Source organism: Bemisia tabaci, chromosome 2 (genome assembly GCF_918797505.1).
Source record: "Bemisia tabaci chromosome 2, PGI_BMITA_v3".
Classification (NCBI taxonomy): Eukaryota; Metazoa; Arthropoda; class Insecta; order Hemiptera; family Aleyrodidae; genus Bemisia; species Bemisia tabaci.
The window spans coordinates 68345886-68364509 of NC_092794.1; the positions used below are offsets into that span (position 1 = coordinate 68345886).

The 18624-nt window shown below is 39.3% G+C and overlaps 1 protein-coding gene and 1 long non-coding RNA gene across 3 annotated transcripts in view; one reads left to right on the forward strand and one right to left on the reverse strand.

Annotated features, from left to right (window-relative positions):
- Positions 1-18624, reverse strand: part of bs (serum response factor blistered) — a 392024-nt gene that overhangs the window by 88269 nt on the left and 285131 nt on the right. The window lies entirely within an intron of this gene.
- Positions 5284-7051, forward strand: LOC140223955 (uncharacterized). Its single transcript, XR_011899211.1, has 2 exons — positions 5284-5897; positions 6826-7051. It is a non-coding gene; the product is annotated as an uncharacterized lncRNA (long non-coding RNA).

Sequence of the window (18624 nt, forward strand, 5' to 3'; positions counted from 1 at the left end):
AATAATGAAACACTGGAGGGTCAGAGTGTATAGAAACGGAATTGAAATTCACAATGTCTGAAAATAAGACTCGTTTTGATACAGTTAAGACGAATTTTGCTGTTTTAGCTATTTTAGTGATTTTATCTAAAGGAAATAAGACAAATTTCGAAGGAGACTCGATTTCGAAAATTTGACTTACTGCTCTCGTTGCTATCACGGCAGAACACAACCACAAATAATTTCTGAGAGTGCAAAGAGTTCCTAGCGATGGCTGATCTCATAAATTCACCTTTCTTTGCAAGGCATTCACACATCATATCAGGTTTCAAAATATTATGCCGATGTAGTGGTGCCTTTGTTGGAATCCCCAAAACTTTCGGCATACATAAATAGGCAATAAGTTAGCAAATGAGCGATAGATTTACTCCGTTGATTCTTCGGACGCGATAATCTAAGCCGGGTAAACACAGCGAGGATTATCGCTGGTACACGAGAGTGGGGCGGAGGTCCACATTTTTCGAATTCGAGACAAGATAAATCCATTTGGGACGAGTGCGAGGAGACCTTGGGTGGATTTCATCGAGGAATTATGGAATTGCGTTGATGGGATATGTCGCCCGGGAACATTCCGCGCGAATTTCGGGCGCGGGGTCTTTGTATCGATCTGATCGGCGTCTCATCATCAGATCAGCGCTGATATTAAGTTGCAGGTGCGACTTACTGATACACGCGCATTAACGCGGCATCGGATTTTACCATGGTTGCCTTGTTATAATTATTCGAGTTGATGACGATGTGCGATCCGTCAACTTCGATTTATTCCAACACTAGTGTACAGGGTGCACCGGGGAAAAAAAAAAAAAAAAAAAAAAAAAAAAAAAAAAAAAAAAAACCATTGCCCGAGAAAAAATGGATCGTTCAAGCTCATTCAGGATCGTTCGATTTTCAATGATCCTGAATGAGTTTGAATGATTCTTCAATGAGCATCAATGATCCCGAATGAGCTTGAATGCGCTGACTCGTTGGATCATTCAACTTGAATGATCCGGATCGTTCAAGTCGAACGATCCGGATCTTTGACCCAATGCGCTTGAATACGCTGGCCCATTGGATCATTCAACTTGAATGTGCCAACTTGTTGGATCGTTCAATTTGAATGTGCCGACTTGTTGGATCGTTCAACTTGTATGATCAGGATCATTCAATTTGAATGATTCAATTAATCGGCTTATTCAAACTCATTGGGCCAATGATCAGGCTTATCGTAGCTGAATCATTAAGAGCATTAAAATTGAATGGCCCAACATGCTAGCTCATTCAAGCTTATTAGGTCAACGATCCATATTATTAAAGTTGAATAAGCCACTACTATGCCAGCGTCTGATTGGGTCACTTGGATAATTTTTACCTCCCACTATTCTACATTAATATAATTTTGCTATGTAACTTTAATAAATACTCAATCGGGTCAAACTCTGGGACCTACCACAATGATATGATCACTTCAGCAGATTCGGATATTCAAGTATCGGTCTGATGAGAATCTATTATAAAGAAATTGTAAGAAGTATAGACGCAAATGCACATGGGTAGCCATTTTCACTTCGCAGTTTTTCTTCGACAGAAAAATGAAGGAATAAGGGAAAAGTTCAAAAACACTGACTCGCCAGAAATTTCATCTAATTCCTTTTGAAGTAAGCTCATCATCCGCTCTATTAGAGTAACAGTGTGAATGTACCTTCAATAAAAGTAGATATTTTTGCTACAAACTATCTCCCACATGCTGTCAAGAATTCAAACCACAAAACAGTCATGATGGGAGAGGCTCGTAGCTTTGCCACCGAGTTGCAAAGCTGCTCTGCCGTGCTAAGAAAGAACGCCATATTAGCCTTCAGACGTTGCTAAGTTTCCTCCGATAAAAACCAAATTTACTGGGAAAATTGCAAATATTACTTTCCAAAATTTTTAGACAATTTTGTACGCAATTTAATCTAAAATATCTGAACTTTTCTAGAAAAAAAAATACATGAATATTTTCAAAAATACATGCTTTATCGAGGGAAATTTGGCAACTCTCGGATGTTCATCCGGCGTTCTTCCTTAGCACGGCAATGCTGCAGGGATACTTTCCATCGACAACTGAAGAATTTAACTAGAAAGAAACATATATAAATAACAGCATAACCAAAAAAAATGTTGAATTGAAGAAGAAACCGCGCGTTTAGAATTGCATGAGCGATGTCGCTGTTACTCTGATTTAAAAGAAAGATACCAGCAAAAATTATATAGGGATACAGGGGTATAAAATTGGCTTTGTCTCTGAAATAATTAATTTACCTTAGATTGTGCTTTGAAGTGATACAAGGCAGTAGGTAATTACAAATTTGTGCTTGAGTGTTTGTTCAAATGAAGTGTCATCGATGGAGAGAATTTTATTGAAGTAAAATTGTGTCCTCGGACCATAAAGTAGTGCATTTGATGACTGGAGCACAACTCACAGGTATAAGGTAACATCATACTGATAACTTGTTAAACGGTCAAGGGAAAAAACAATAAATAGAATTTAAAGCGACATAGAAGAGAAATTACAGAACAGAGGATTTCAATTTTCGAGGAAAGTAGGGCCTCTATCACTAGCTTTTCTGAAAATTCTTAAGATTAGCCTTATGACAGTAAAAAAAATGAGCCTTACATGATAATATAAAAAAAAGAGACGAGAAATTGACATAATCATAGCAATCCTTAAGACAGGAGGATGGGAAAATATTTCAGCAATGTGGCAACGCCGTTACTTCCCCGCCTCCCACCACTCGTTTGCTGCGTGAAGAAAACAAAAGAAGATGACCGTTGAGCCAAGGAAGATGGAAATTCCACCCCCGAACCTGTAAAGGCCGAGGGGTCGCGGTATTCGCCACTTGGACTGATCAGTCTTGCTGCCTGCGTATCATTAGCGTGTCGCCGCTCAGATTTTTCGTCCGTGTTGCTTTAAATTCTATGTATTTATTGTTTTTTCGCTGGACTGTTTAACAAGCTATCAGTATAAACTTACCTTGTACCTGTGAGTTGTGCTCCAGCCATCAAATGCACTGCTTTGTGTTCCGAGGACACAATTTTACTTCAATATTTTCTCCATCGATAACGCTTCATTTGAACAAACACGCAAGCACAAAATTGTAAGTACTATTGCCTTATTTCACTTCAAAGCACAATCTAAGGTAAATTAATTATTTCAGAGACAAAGCCAATTTTATACCCCTGTATCCCAATGTAATTTTTGCTTGTTTCTTTCTTTTAAATCAGAGTAAAACAGCGACATCGCTTATGCAATTATAAACGCGCGGTTAATTCTTCAATTCAACATTTTTCTGGTTATGCTGTTAATTTTATATGTTCCATTTTAGTTAAATTTTTCAGTTGTCGATGGAAAGAATCCCCGCAGCAGCTCTGCAACTCGGCGGCAAAGCTACGAGCCTCTCCCACAATGACTGTTGTGTGGTTTGAATTCTTGACAGCGTGTGGGAGATGGTTTGTAGCAAAAATTTTCACCTTCAAACTACTTTTATTATAGTACCTACATTCACACTGTTGCTGTAATAGGGCGGAGGATGAGCTTACTTCTGGAGGAATTGGATAAACTTCTAGTGAGTCTGTGTTTTCTTAACTTTTCCTATCATCATATGTTTTTTTGGTTTTTTCCCCTTCATTTTTCTGTTGAAAAAAAACTGCAAAGTGAGAATGGATACCCATGTACTTTTGCTTCTATACTATTTACAATCTTTTTATAATAGATTCTCATCAGACCGAGACCTTGACTCACTGGAAATCAGCGATCAGGAGAATTCAAGCTGGCTGGGATTCAACGATCAGGATCATTCAAGCTAGTTGGGATTCAACGATCAGGATCATTCAAGCTCGTTGAAATTCAACGATCAGGATCATTCAAACTCGTTGGAATTCAATGATCACGATCATTCAAGCTCATTGGAATCCAATGATCCGGATCATTCAAGCTCGTTGAAATCCAATGATCCGGATCATTCAAGCTCGTTGAAATCCAATGATCCGGATCATTCAAGCTCGTTGAAATCCAATGATCCGGATCATTCAAGCTCGTTGAAATCCAATGATCCGGATCATTCAAGCTCGTTCAAATCCAATGATCCGGATCATTCAAGCTCGTTCAAATCCAATGATCCGGATCATTCAAGCTCATTGAAATTCAATGATCAGGATCATTCAAGCTCATTCGGGCGCATTAAAATTCAATGATCAAGTGAACGATCTGGATCATTCAAATTTGAATGAGCTGACGAAAAACTCATTCAAATTGAATGATCCGGATCGTTCATTTTTCAATGAGCTTGAATGATCCATTTTTTCTCGGGTGGATCTAGAGTCCAGACTCTTGAAAACATTGACAAGAAAAAGGACTCTTGATTCAATCAGATTTAAGCTTAAATCAGAAGGAAATCCGCTCAATTTTTTTTTTTACTACTTCAAATAGCCCTCAAGGGCTAATCCCACGCTTTTTAAGTCCTATCCCCCCTCCGTCCCCACTGAACAACCAGTCCCAGGCAACCATTGTGCAAATTAAGAGGCTTGGTTCTTGATTTAAGCTTTAATCTGATTAAATCAAGAGTATTTTTTCTTGTCGATATTTTAAGAGTCTGGACTCTAGATCCAATGTGTTTTTTTCCAGTGTGTGCCAGGATTAAGTACGAATATTTAAGGAATAGATTATTCGGGTCGAAAAAAGACGTTTTTATGGTATGACTTTTTTTTCCAAAAACGCTTTCCCTGGGGGCCACAGCCCCAAGTTGAAGGGAACAGAATCGTCTTTTTAACACTGTGACAATGTTTATCAACCAACATTAATGAAAATTGGTAACTGGGGCTAATTTTTAACGTTCTTTTCGTTTTAGACCTTCAAAAAGGGAAAGCTCATTTTGAGTGAGGGGGGGCTTAGGGGGGTATCGAACCTAAATGTGGCCAAAATTAATGTTTTTAGCGACAAAAATTGATTTTAGACGGCACCATCAGATTCAGCGTTGAAAAATATTGAGATGATGTATCTTGCGTTTTTCCGCTATGACTCATAGTTTCCGAGATAATAGGGACTAATAGGGGATAAAAGGGGGACAATAGGGCCCCCAAGGAGAGCGTTTTTGGGAGAAAAAAATTTATACTACAAAAACGTCTTTTTTTGACCCAAAGAATCGACTTTTTCAATTTTCGTGCTTAATCCTGGGACACCCTGTATTATAAGACCCTCAGCACAATTCGGCAATTCTGATTTGAGTGGTTAAGGTGAATCTCTAGCGATTTAGGGACAGAAACCGCCACCACGTCGCGCTGCTACGAGAGCGAGTCTTTGAGAGTGAATAATTAACTAAGACTTGAAATTCATGCAAAAAATCGACCGAATACGCGTAGCAGCATACATTCTGAGTAGAATGATACTAAATTTGTGGGTATTATTTGCAAAAATATACCCGAATTTATGCAGACCGATTTCTTTATGGGCGGCTCAATGTGTAAGAGAGAGATAGCATGCTGTGACGTTTGTTTACATCTGGTCGCTTCCCTCCCCCCCCTTGAGGAAAGTAAGGAAGTTCGGCCGGCGATGGATGAAATTCCTTTCCTAGCCTCGGAGACCTGAGATCGGGTTCTGTTGTTATCAAAGTGTGTTCAATGTGAGGTTAGATGATTTGTATTTGAATGAAGATTTTATCGAAAAGAAAACAATTTCATCAGAGTGCTGAAGTGTTGTGGGAATATTTTACAGTCGTGAATCTGGGGTGAATTTGAATTACCTACTTTGTACTTTTATTCATCCAGCTAAATAATTGTGCAACATCTAAGGATTTCCTTTCAAGAAACTGTACCCACAAATGATGGAAACATGACATGCACAGGTATGTAATATCCTGAACTCGTAAATATTTCACAAGTTTTGTATCTACTTACTTAGAACTGAATCTGCAGCAGATGTTAAAGGATAGCATGAAGATTTTTTTCCAGCAGCAATGATTGGAACTTCTTGCCGAAATCCATGCAGCAATGATTAAAACTTCAATCCTGCTGAACCAGTTTGGCATTGTATACTGCCAACAGCTATTTACTCTTTTTCAAGCTCTATTTGCATCCCTAAGATTTATCCATGCAGAGTTATACCCATTCACACGGTTGCGATTCAGGGCGATTTATTGAGTAGATAAGCAAGTTTTCCGGATTATACTTTTGTAGGTAGAGAAATTAAAAGTAATAATCAACTCTCATAGTTGGACTTGTGAAAAGTTCAATCAGGGATGACTGTTTTAGAACTAGGGAAAGAAAAGAAGCAACAAATGTCATATCAACCTGGGTGCATTATTCATCAGCGGTCCCATATCTGCAATGGTTAACCTTTACATTTATGTTGAATGGTGCTATCATTTGATGTGACGTTTGTTCATTCTCTTCTTTTGCCGGTTCTAAAGATAGGATTTTTGCCAATGTTAGGCCCCTTTGAGTGCCCTCTCACCTTCAAAATTCCTTTTCGACTGAACAGCTAGAATGCAACTGCTTCTTAGACGAATTGTGTGCCTTTTCAAGCAAGTTTGGAAAGCAGCAAGAGTCTTTGAGCCTCGGTGACTTTAGGCCAGGTGAAAAACTTATGACTGTTGTTAACATGAACCGATGCATCATTTGAATGTCAAATGAGACTAAGTGAATTAGGTCTCCTCGAACCACATTTTTGTAGAATGTCTCCAAGTTGCTACAGGCAACAATCTATTTCTTTCATATCCTTGATTCATAGTTCTTATTTTTCATATTACACAGTTTCTGGTCTCTTCTTTCTAGGATTGTGGATACCAGCCTACTAATGCTTCTCAGGTCTTGCTGGAAGGATGCCTTTTCTTTTCGGATTCCCAAACAAGATCAATTCTCTGGCTGAGATGTAACACTTTAACAATTTGCTACATTTATGTAACATGTCTAAAAAGCTCTACATCAACTAGATGATAAGTATTACTTTAGTACACTCCTGTATTTAAATTCAAATAATACAAAATATTCTTTCATCGTACCTGCTGCATTACTTTGTATACGGTCCCTCTCATTCTAAAGAAAGAAAAATCCGAAACCTTCACTCCTGCCTCTTGCAGAAGTCATTAACTACCTATAAATAAAATATTTTACTCCAACAATGACCTTTAGTAAGAATATTTACTCTCTCAAACTGTAATTCTGAGAGACTGCTTGAAATGTTGCAAACAGGGGTGCAAAATCTTCCACACATTCACATTTCAGAGGGTAGTCTACCCCCCCCCCCCAAAAAAAAAAAAATTGTTAAGTTTTTAAGCTTTTGGCTTGAAACTTTGGCATAAGGTGGGTAGTAACCTCAAACTATGATTCCCCCCAATAAAATTTGGGGGGGTGGGGGCACTCCTTCCCCTTAAAACCACGAAAGATTGAAAAAATAGGGTCATTTTGTGACAGAGATTTCTCAAGACTAGATGAATGAATTTCAATATTCTTCGGCTCATTATGTGTCTAAGTATGTTTATTACAAAGTGTCCAAAGGATTTTTTGTTTCGTGAATGGAAGTTTGTTATAAAGAAAGATTTCTAATTTTTTTATATTATTTTTAATCATCTGAGCTTATTCATAATTTTTGAAAATGAAAAAGAAAGAATATTGAAATGTTTTTCTGACATGTTGTAGCCTGAATCATGAGTTTTTCTTTTTACAAAAAAAGAAGTATATAGCTATTGTAGAACCCGAGATATCTCCCACAAGGCTCGTGAAAGCCTAAAAAAAAGGTGATGATCTGATCACTTTTTCCTGTTTTCCAGACAAAGTATACTGTTGAAATGCACCAAAAAAAAAAAAAAAAAAAAAAAAAAAATGAGATGGTTTGGGTTGACTACCCCCTTAACACTTGCCCTCCGGCTTTCCATAAAATTTCCCACCGATTGCTAAATGACAATTTTTTTTTCTTAGATATGACCTTTGACTTTAAACTTTTAAAGTTTAAAATTTTTCCTCTTCCCGCCTGCACTTGCTCGGGCATTTTCAACTCCTGGTCGCAAAGTCTCAACAAATCTTCATTCAATTCAGCCAAAATAAAAAAATTCCACTATCAAAAGTAATTTGAACATTAATATCTGTACATGTATCAAAGCTATTTAAAGATGAGTTCACAACATTTAAACCTGAAACTGAAGGCCTCAAACGCCTTTGTAATAAATAATATGCAAGTAAATTACCTATCCTATTTTTAGGGGAATTTGTCAGGGGGGCCTCTTTTAACTATAGTGAGAATTCTTAAAAATATCCAGATTTTTTCCAGTTTCATTCAGCTCAAATGCATACTCTCACCTGAATAAGATGCAAAATCCTCAAGCATAAGATTTTTCAAAAGCTTTCAAGATTTTGCACATTGCTTGAGTATCTGCTGAGAAATTTTTCGTTCCTTTTTCTACTACTCTAGGAAAATATGGAGAGCAAGTTTTCTTCAACGATTTTTTTACAGCTTCTTGGTCACTTTTTGGAGGGAAAACTTCCAGTTGTAGAAAAACGAACGGCAACCACAGATTTATGAAAGATGGTCTCAAGGCTGTCCATTGGGATCAATGAGCAAAACAGATTAAGTTAGTGAAGAACCTTTGCGACAATCATAGGAAGGGCCCTGTAGATGTTAGCAGCTTCAGTATAGGCACGAGGCTTGTTAGCTGCAGTCCTGTGGTGCGACATTTTAGAGGGTGATGCAGACCACTCGGTACAGACTTTTTTCCCCCGATCTAGTCATTAAATTATTTTTGGCGAAAAAAAGTAAAACATACTTTAGGCAATTAGAAAACAGTGGAATTGGATGAAAAATGTAAATTAATAAAAAGTCAAGTTTTACATGCATGAGTAGATTTTCTTCTCTCAGAGCGAAAAATTCTGCAAGACTTCTCCAAAGAAAGAGAAAAATAATTGATCTTCAAGTTTACATATTTACTACATTCAAAACATCATTGTCAATCAGGGTGTGGATTTTAGATGTTTGGCACTCTACCAATTTGCACATTTTTCAAAGAGGAAAAGAAAGCCTTTCCTTGACACCTGAAATAGTTGCGGTGCACTTCATGACAATGTACACACAAATAAATGCTGGTAAAACAAAATAAAAATGTAAGTACATCATTTAGACTTAAGGAGCCAACAAACTCAGAAAAAAATGCAATATTTATTCAATTTCAAGGGCACTTTTGCATTTTACATAATCTGTTATTTTGCTATTTGTAAAGATTAGTACATTACCCTGAACACAAAGGCTCAATACAAGTCACATTAGAAAAAGTTACAAAAAAGAGTTCTCTTACAAATTTAAAAACTCTTGCAAGGTGTAGAGAGGGTTTTGTAAAAAGTATTCTTTTAATACTTTAATGAACAAATTTGGGGACTCAGCTGTTGATGGTTACTTGTGGCAAAATTGGATGCAAGAAGAAAATATGATGGTAACGACTCACCAAATTCAGTTAATCCTTCATCAGAAATATAAGCTGAATAAAAACACCGATGAAGCTACTTAGGATACTTTAAACACAGCACTTACACTTTCATTTATTTTCTCATTTAGAATTAGAGGAATGAATGTAAGGGGTAGCTATTTGAACTTCACGCCACTTTAAATTTCTTAGATAATTTCTGGTCACAGATAAAAAATTTAGGAGAACTAGGTATATGTTTATTTACTCTGAACACACTACAACTTCTTGTGATGATTTTGTTTTGAGGTGACTCATGGTGAAGTTCTCAAAACCAGATGATTTGTAGTTGCTGCTAATTTCCTATCGCTTGACTGCTCAGATGAGAAACTGACAGCCATGTCATAGGATAGTAGCCGCTTTCTGAATCCAGAATAAAGAGGAGCAGGCTGAGGTGTAGGAAGCGCTCCAAAAAACTGAAAACAGACAATTAAACAGCATTATTCTGTATCCCATGCATTTGAATTGTATAATGGGTCATTTGGTGTCAATTCAAAGAGGTGGTGACCCTTCAGCTCTCAGATTCTATTTACACTTGATGTACAAATTTTATCTGTTGAAAAAAAATTCCCTACATTTCAGGCTGTTCATCTAGAATGAAATTTCCAAATGTTCATAAAATTGCAGTTTTCTTTCTTCAAAAATACATATAGATCGGTGTAACTTTTCCATTGTGATGCAGGAGATTTTATCGTTAGAATTAGAATTTTTGAAGAGCTCTCTTGAAACTGAAAAATACAGTTTTTGCCCCGTCTTATGTGGAAAACAGGCACAGAGGGACATTTAGCTAAACCTAGTTGCCAACCATTTATTTGTAACTACCTCATTCCAGCAATTTTTTAAAGTGAGGAAAAATAGACATCTGAAATCTTTAATTTATTAACACATATTTTTTTGAGATTGGACCTTACAAGCTCCCAAAATGTAGGTTCTTGCAATGTTACATGATTATTTTCTCAATAATTGTGCCCTTGGAAAAAACAAACATACTGTTTTAATACGCTCCAGTTTGTTTGAGCGATAATGACCCAGCACAACAAGTAAGAACGAAATCTGAGAAACTAAACTGGCTTGCCTGAGCCCTTGGTGCTCTTATTTTCATATCTTGGTCCCTACGCTCACTTTGATGAAATGCTCTTCCAAGGTGATAATTGGTCATGCTTAGGTTATGCGGCAATCAACAATGCCTCGGTACGAATAAATAATTAAGGAACCAAGAGCCAGAGGCACGCCTCACAGGCACATAATTTCTCTTCAATCTTTACTGGAAATTCTTTCGTACATGCAGAACCTCAGTTGTGAGAAAAGTATGATGGGTCAAATCCTAGTAGCACAGAAACAGATTACGAAAGGTGCAGGTACTAGATACTGATAGTGCTTTGTCAAATGACAGTCCTAGTCTGGATAGGAACATTTCGACGATGAAACTCCCAAAGCACTTATCTCGTTTGCAGTGTTTAAAAATCTCTGCTCCCACTTTATTTTTATTGAGGAGAAAAAATCAATGTCATTCTTTGAGGTTTTCACAGAATTTTCTTTGTGCAGAAGAGAAAAGTCACAGAAATTTTCAAGAAGTGACACTGAATAGTTTTCCATTTAAAAAATAAAGTATTACAGGAAGTCTGCTACATCGCAAACAGAGAAATGTACTCTGGGAGTTTAACCATTAAATTGCAGTTTCATGGATACTACGGGGCTTACTGTCCAACACCCTCAAGCCCTTTGCGCCTCAGGCGTTATGCTTTACTCTCGAGATAAGCACTGCCAGAAGGGTTCATCTCATCAACGGATGATTTCCTTGTTTGGATTAAGATCATGAGTTATTCACCCTACACTGTATTTTTTAGTACAGGGTTAAGTGTGAATTCTAACTTGTGTAAAAAAAACAGTGACATAAACACATGGCAACAAAAATAGACGTGTGTTCAGGTCAAAACAGCAGCTTCGATTGATGGAATTTGACTTCCAGATTTAGGGGCAATGTCAATGGTATAACTCGTTCGCCCTTAGAGATTCTAACTGAAATGTTAGCAGAGTATGTGAAATTATGTAACCATGAGCCAAGTTTTAGGTGGAAAACCAGATATCAACTTACCTCAAAACATATTTTCTTCATTATGCCAATTGATGGACAGGTTGCACGGTGACAATAGAGGTACGGAATGGTCAAAACGTGGACTGAACCAGACTGAACTGAGCCACCAGGAAAAGAACTGTAGCATAATAACTTATTTTCGATAATTTAACAATCAAAGACTACTTCCACGACACAATTGTAATTAATCAAGTTAAAATTTTGTGGTCTATCAAAAATACATGTTTGTTTTATAGGTTAGAACCGGAGTGTAAACATATCACCAAGACGGCAGCGTTGCCGTTTTGCAAGTGTCCGAAAACGGTCTGCATAATTTCGCTCGCCAAACATCACGGATTTCAATGATTTATACGTCAACCATTCAAGAAAAAAATTATCTACGCGTATTCGGTCGATTTTTTATGATATTCGCTATATTTTCAAAAATATCCTCATCAGAACGGTCCCCCCCTGAAAATCGACTGTGCCGCTATCTCTTGACGGAAAATTTCCCAACTACTGGGTGTAGATTCACCTTAATCCCGGGCCGACTCGCGCCGAACGTGTCGCGGTAACAGAAAACCGAACAATTTAATTATAAGACTGATCGCTCAGGCATATTTTCTCCTCTCATTTTTACCTCGTCCCTTTTCTTGGTTTTGTTCTCGTGTCCATTAAACAAATTATTGAGTGATTAATCCGATAAAAGATCCTTTCGGACGCGCGTGCGAGATACAACGTTTCCAGATGGCATAACGGTTTTCTCAATATTTGGCGTGACATCAAAAGAATTTTTTGCGTTGAAAACTGTCCAACTCAGAAATATGGAAGTTCCGTTGGATTGCACAAAAGTTGTTTTTAGGGTCATATTTATATTTAATTTCGTTTGGTATTTTTTCTTTTATTTTGGTCTTAATTATTATTATTATTATTATTATTTTTTATTAACGTGAAAATATAGACATGAAGGCTCGTTTGTTCCGAAATGAAACACAAAATGACAAACGCTCATATTGCACTGATAAAGGATAAAAAATTTCTATATTTTGGCCTACAAGTCTTTTTTAAAGAGCTTAATGACGTGCGTATTCATTCATGCCACCGAAAATTTCCGACTAAATTTAGTCCCTCTCCCCCCAGAATTAAGCACTTTACGAAAAAAAAAGCATTTGAAATGACGCGTACCAGTTTTTTGCATGTTTCAATACTCTACTCTGTTAGCTCACCAGTTGAATGAGGGAATGTTCAACGTGTTCGACCAAGTATGTTCGAACTTTTGATGCTGAGACATATTTGTGATCTTTCGTATTTACCCTGCCCAGCATTTCATTCGGAGGGGGGGAGGGGAGGGAGGGTGAACGAGCTTCTTCAATATCAAGAAAGATTCTATGAATAAGCATGATTCTTTTCAAGCTAAATTTCTTTTATTTTCTCAATTCTTCGAACCGACTGGGAGGCGAATTTCGGTTGTAATGGCACCGGTGATGCGGTGGAGATTACTGCTCACTGTTCGAGAAACATCGTCAGAGTATTTACGCACCGCCAGATTTCTCCTAATATAAGTAGGGATTTTTTTGAAAACTTGAGAAATTTTTTCCTTGAAAATTTCAGAGAACTATTTTCGCAAACTTCATCGAGGCGGTTGAAAATTCTGAGAGAAAACAAGAATAAATTTTTATAAAAATAAACCTGATACGTCACAGTACTTTCGGCAACGTTTGAGTGCTGATACGACATTCTCCCTATAATACGGCGGATTAGAGGACCGGTGTCTCGCTAATACCCGAAATTTTTTCGGGAACCTGTCTGCGAGCCGCTTTCAGCTGCGTGCATGCGCGAATTTGAAAAATTTGTTCAATTTTTATCTACTCTCCCCATTTCTTTTTCGCTGTATTCGAGTGCCTCTTCGCAGGAATACTTAGACAGTAAGGGGAAAAGACCATCTCATGTCTGATGTTTCGCCTTAATGTACCCGATTCTAAAAATAAAACCCGAAATCAAGCTATGCACGCGTAAATCTGCTGCCCACATGGACCAAACAACTTCGCGTTGGAGACGAGTAGGTTTGTTCAAGTTGGCATGGAACGTAAGAAAGAAATGAAAGATTGGACATGTCAGTGAAATAATTCATGAAATTTCACGAAATTTCACGAGGCTGTGAAATGTTTCATATTTTTCAGGGGCTGGAGTATGCAACTCGCGCTCAAAAACACAAACATATAAGAAAATCACAATTTTTACGTTTTGCGGAACATGAAAAGGAACCGGTATTTGTCCATAACTTTCATAAATTTCTGAAATTTCATGAAATATTTCAAATGAATTTTCAAGATTTTATTTTTCATGAAATTTAGCCACCCTAGACAGGGCCGGATTTACCTACTTGCCGCCCATGGGCCGCCTGTATTTTGCCGCCCCCTCCTCATTCGTTTTGAAACATCAATGAAAACCATCAAGTGAACGTGCCGGAGGGGGAGGGGTGCATAAGACGCGTTTACCTCCTCGTGTTGAATACATTTTTGGCGAAACCCCTGTCAACACTACTGGCAAAATTTCACGGAACTTTGCTTCTCCATTTATAAGAAATGAACCAAAAAATTATGAAAGAACAAACATAAATGTGGTATAATAATTTTAACTTCCGCCGCTACGCCGCGCTGATCACCCTGTGTATGGCGCAATGCTTGAAGTATTCCTGCAGTCTTGTAGGCGCTCATATGTGTTACATGCCGACCGCCTCCATCATTCCTCTCTGCGCTAAGCTCCAGGCCAAATTGCGTGTTTAGTTCCTCTCTTAACTCGACTACTGTCTCTTGTCGACTACTCGACTCGACTGCTGTCTCTTGTATCACCGAAAAACGACAAAATTAGAAATTACTAAACTCCCTGAAAAGAGAAGTTTTGTCCTCTTTTCTCATTGATAATTTTTTTTTCTGAATCCGATTTTTTTTATACCTACATTCAAAAAAATTGCAAAATTTGCCGCCCCCTAAATTTGCCGCCATGGGCCACGGCCCACGTGACCACTAAACTAACAAAAGAAGAAGAGTTACTCTCGAAAATTGTTTAAGTGCGTAGTTCAAACGGAAATTCCTTCTGATTTGGAGGATTTTCCTCGGTGCGGCCTGGAGTCTCGGGGTCGTTGACCCTTGCGCCCGTTTCAAAACAAACGCGGAGGCCAAACGGGCAAAGGCCTGGAAGTGGAGAGGCGTGATGAAAACGACGGAGCCACCGGGGACTCCGGGGAGCGACACCGGAAAACTGGAAGTGACAGCTCGGAACTCGAAACGCATCCGAGCGTTCACCACGGCGGCCACGGGCACGAAACCCAACAAAACGCTGTGTCAAAACACTCTTTAATAATCTTAATTATGCTGATCGGAGCCCGGGATTTTCGTCGATTCCGTGTCACAATCCATCGTCGCGAAGGGTATCATGCACCGTCCACTGCTCTCGATTATACTCTCCTCCGCCGAACCCTACGGTTCGATGCCCCATGCCACGGCTCCGACGCACACCGGGATCCCGCGCCACTATTTTCCCTGTACCGTAAAACTCAATTTCGACGTGTTAATGCTAAAAGGAACTATGTGCAAGTGGAAAGATGGGGTGTGCTTGTGGTGAGCTGGATAAGAAACAATGTAAACGTGGATATAGTTCCTTTTGAGAAAATGGAAAATAAGCGGGATTTTCAATTGAATCAAAAGGAACTGAGCGCTAACTCGTGAGCCGTGGGCATGCGACAAGAGCCTTGAGGACATGGCTCATGAGTTAAAGACCGCCTTCCCAATCGTTCTTTCTCTCGTCGTTGCCACTGACGTCACTGGCGCTTTATATTTCCCATTCATTCTTGTAGCCCGACCACTAATGAGCACACCCCATCTTTCCACTTGCACATAGTTCCATTCAGCATAAATACGTCCATTTGGAAGGTCAACGCTCAGATTTGCCTAGCCAATGATAACTATTGGGTAAAAAGTTGAGGGCTTGTAACATAATTTGGACCGCCTTTAGCAGAAAGGAACCAAGTCACGTCAGCTCCAGCCAAATTTAACCGGGCAATTCGATTTTTTTACAAGCGAACGTTTGTGCGGATTCCTTTGAAAATTTTAGTGAATTTGCCTCGTACTATGCAGAAAATTCACTGAAAGCACAAAAATCCTCACAACCGTTTTCACGTTAAAAATTGAAATGCCGAATTAAATTTGGCAATAGCTGATGTGGCTTGATCCCTTTCCGCTTATAACGCGGTCCATTTGCAAAAACTTGCCTAGTAACGTGCTCATCGCGATATTCGTCCCCTGGTAAAAATTGGCAGTAGAATCTGTGTTCCAAAATACCATAGACCTAGAGCCGGCTGTAAGATGCCCAATAGCTTCTACAGCCGGCTACACAATTTCTTATAGCCTTTTATAGTCGATGGCGATTAAGCAACAGCCACGCGATAAAGTGTATGCTAAACGTTACTAATTACGGATGCTAGGACTTAGTGAGTTTTTGGACTACTGCTCTTTTTTTGGGCCGGAGTATCTTGATTTATTTTGCGAGGAAAGCTCTGTACTTTTGATGGATGCCTGTCATTCCTAATATATTAGAGCGCCTTCAGTTTCGTATGATACTGTGCAATACCTCTGGTGTGAAATAGTTGCTTCAAGCGCCGTGGCACGCTGCGACGCGGCAGGCGGGTAGCCAGCGCTAAACGCGCATTGGCACCTACAAACCTAACAGGGATACTTCACGCGTTGCGCAATGCGTGAAGTATCCCTGTTAGGTTTGTAGGCGCCAGTGCGTCGCCGCTACGCTTTGTGTTAGGCTCTAATATTTAATCTGGCGGAGTCAGCGTTATTCAACTCATGATTTTGAAATGTTTGCACATCCTGTATGGATTATTCTCATTTTAATTGATGAAAAAAAAATATGTATTAAAGGTAAATATAATGTGTGTTTTGTAAATAATGAGGCGGTTCCGTATCAAACTCAATGATTTCCGAAGCACACGAATTTCTACACAATTTCTTATAGCCTTTCATAATCGATGGCGAAAAAGCAACAGCCAGGCGGGGATAAAGTGTAAAGCTCGGCGATAGGAAGTATAGCTGGCTGCATAATTTTTCATCGCTTCGTATAGCCCGGCCGTAAGATTTTCTCCGCATTTAGCAGCCAGCTATATGCTTTTCTGTAGCCTTCTTTAGCCGGCTATAAGAATTCCTATGGTATTTTAAAACGCAGCTCTTATCGCCAATTTTTACCAGGGTCAGCAGGGGGTCTACTACTTTCTGCGTGAGTAAATTGACACTTATGTGATTTAACAAATCAAAATATTCGATGAATTGACACAAATGCTTGAAACACTCACAGTTTCCTGATCCATGACTGAATTTCCTGATTTTCCCCTGATATTTTCCAGAGGAATTGTTCGGAAAAGCCGTCCGAAAATGTCACTGAATTTTCTTTATGCTGCCGATAAAATTCAGTGATATTTTCAAATAGATTCCATCAACTATTCCTCCGTAAAAAAATAAAACGGGGGCGGAAATTTTTAAACGTCGCATGGCGCTTGTGGTACTTCGGGCGGAAGGTGACGATTTCTCGGCGGGAAATTCAAGAATTTAATTTCAGCGTAGACCCATTTTGATCCTTGTTCGTAGAGCTTGTCCCGTTTCACCTTATTCGTTGCGAGGTTGCGTCGGGACCTCTTGGCACTCGAGGGAGATACTGCCGTGCCAAGGAAGAACGCCGTATGAACCTTTAGACGTTGCCACATTTCCTTCAATAAAAACCTAATTTACTGGGAAAATTGGGAATGTTTTCCTTCAATTTTTCAGACAATTTTGTTCGCAACTTTGTTTAAAATTTCTGAAAATTTCAAGGAAAAATACATATAATCTTTCTAAAAAATACATGTTTTATCCGGGGCAATTTGGCAACTCTCGAATGTTTATACGGCGTTCTTCCTTAGCACGGCAGGATAGGGGATCATCGGGGAGGATTTGGCAAGGATGGGGGCGAGGAGGCGGTTGGCGGGAGGGGGGAGGGTTTCCGCGGAGTGCGACTCACGGCGGCGGCGGCGGCGGCGGCGGCGGAGTGGAGCCCGGAGTTGGGTACATTGTTCGGTCACAATTACACAGAGCAGGAGGTCGTATCTCGTGGAACTAGTTTGCTTGCGCTCAGAATTTCAGATCCTGAATACAATGCTCATTGTTTCCTTGGCCGGCCAATCAAAAATTATCAATTTGCTGCTCATGATGGAAAAATTAAGTAGCCGGACGCAGCCGGGGACAGGTACAGATGGTCGCGCACTGTCCCTCCGCGACGCGATGCCACGGCCGGGAGCGTCCCGATGCACTTTCTGTGTTCCCCGCGGTATAATGATGTCCCGGCAGCATCAACATGATTTTCTATTATATACACCACTCACACACACCCCTCTCACGCACGCACCTCTCGCACACACTCGCCACCCATGCTCGCCCGGGAGCCGGGAGCCCTAAATCCACGCATCCTAGTCATGTCAGCCCCGTCTACAGGGTGTCCTACCGGTCAAACCACCACACTTCAGAAATAACATCTACGAGAAAAGAGAAAATTCTGTACGAAGTCCTTGATGAGAAAAACATTGAGCAAATTCACTGAAAAAAGGATCACAATCCCAACTGAATCAGTGAGAACGAAAACACACCAACTCGGAAAAATGAAAAGAATCAAGACACACACGTAATCGAACAGTAAATGAAGAAATTAGTCTAAGAAAGAGATTTTTGGTGCCGAAATACAAGCACTTAAGGACATTTTAAAGGTCCAAGTTGGAACAGATGCGCTAACTTCAATGACTTTTATGAAAATTGACTGTCTCTTATAAAAAATTGAGCAATTTCGAGTTACCGAGTTGGTGTGTTTTCGAACTACTGATTCAACTATACTCCTGACTGATTTTGGCACAGATATAAGAGTAGTTGCACCAGCCGGAGATATCGTTGATTTAACCACACTTTCGGCAGACTCAGCGGTACTTCTGACTGGTGCAACTGCTCTTATCTGCCGCCAAAACCA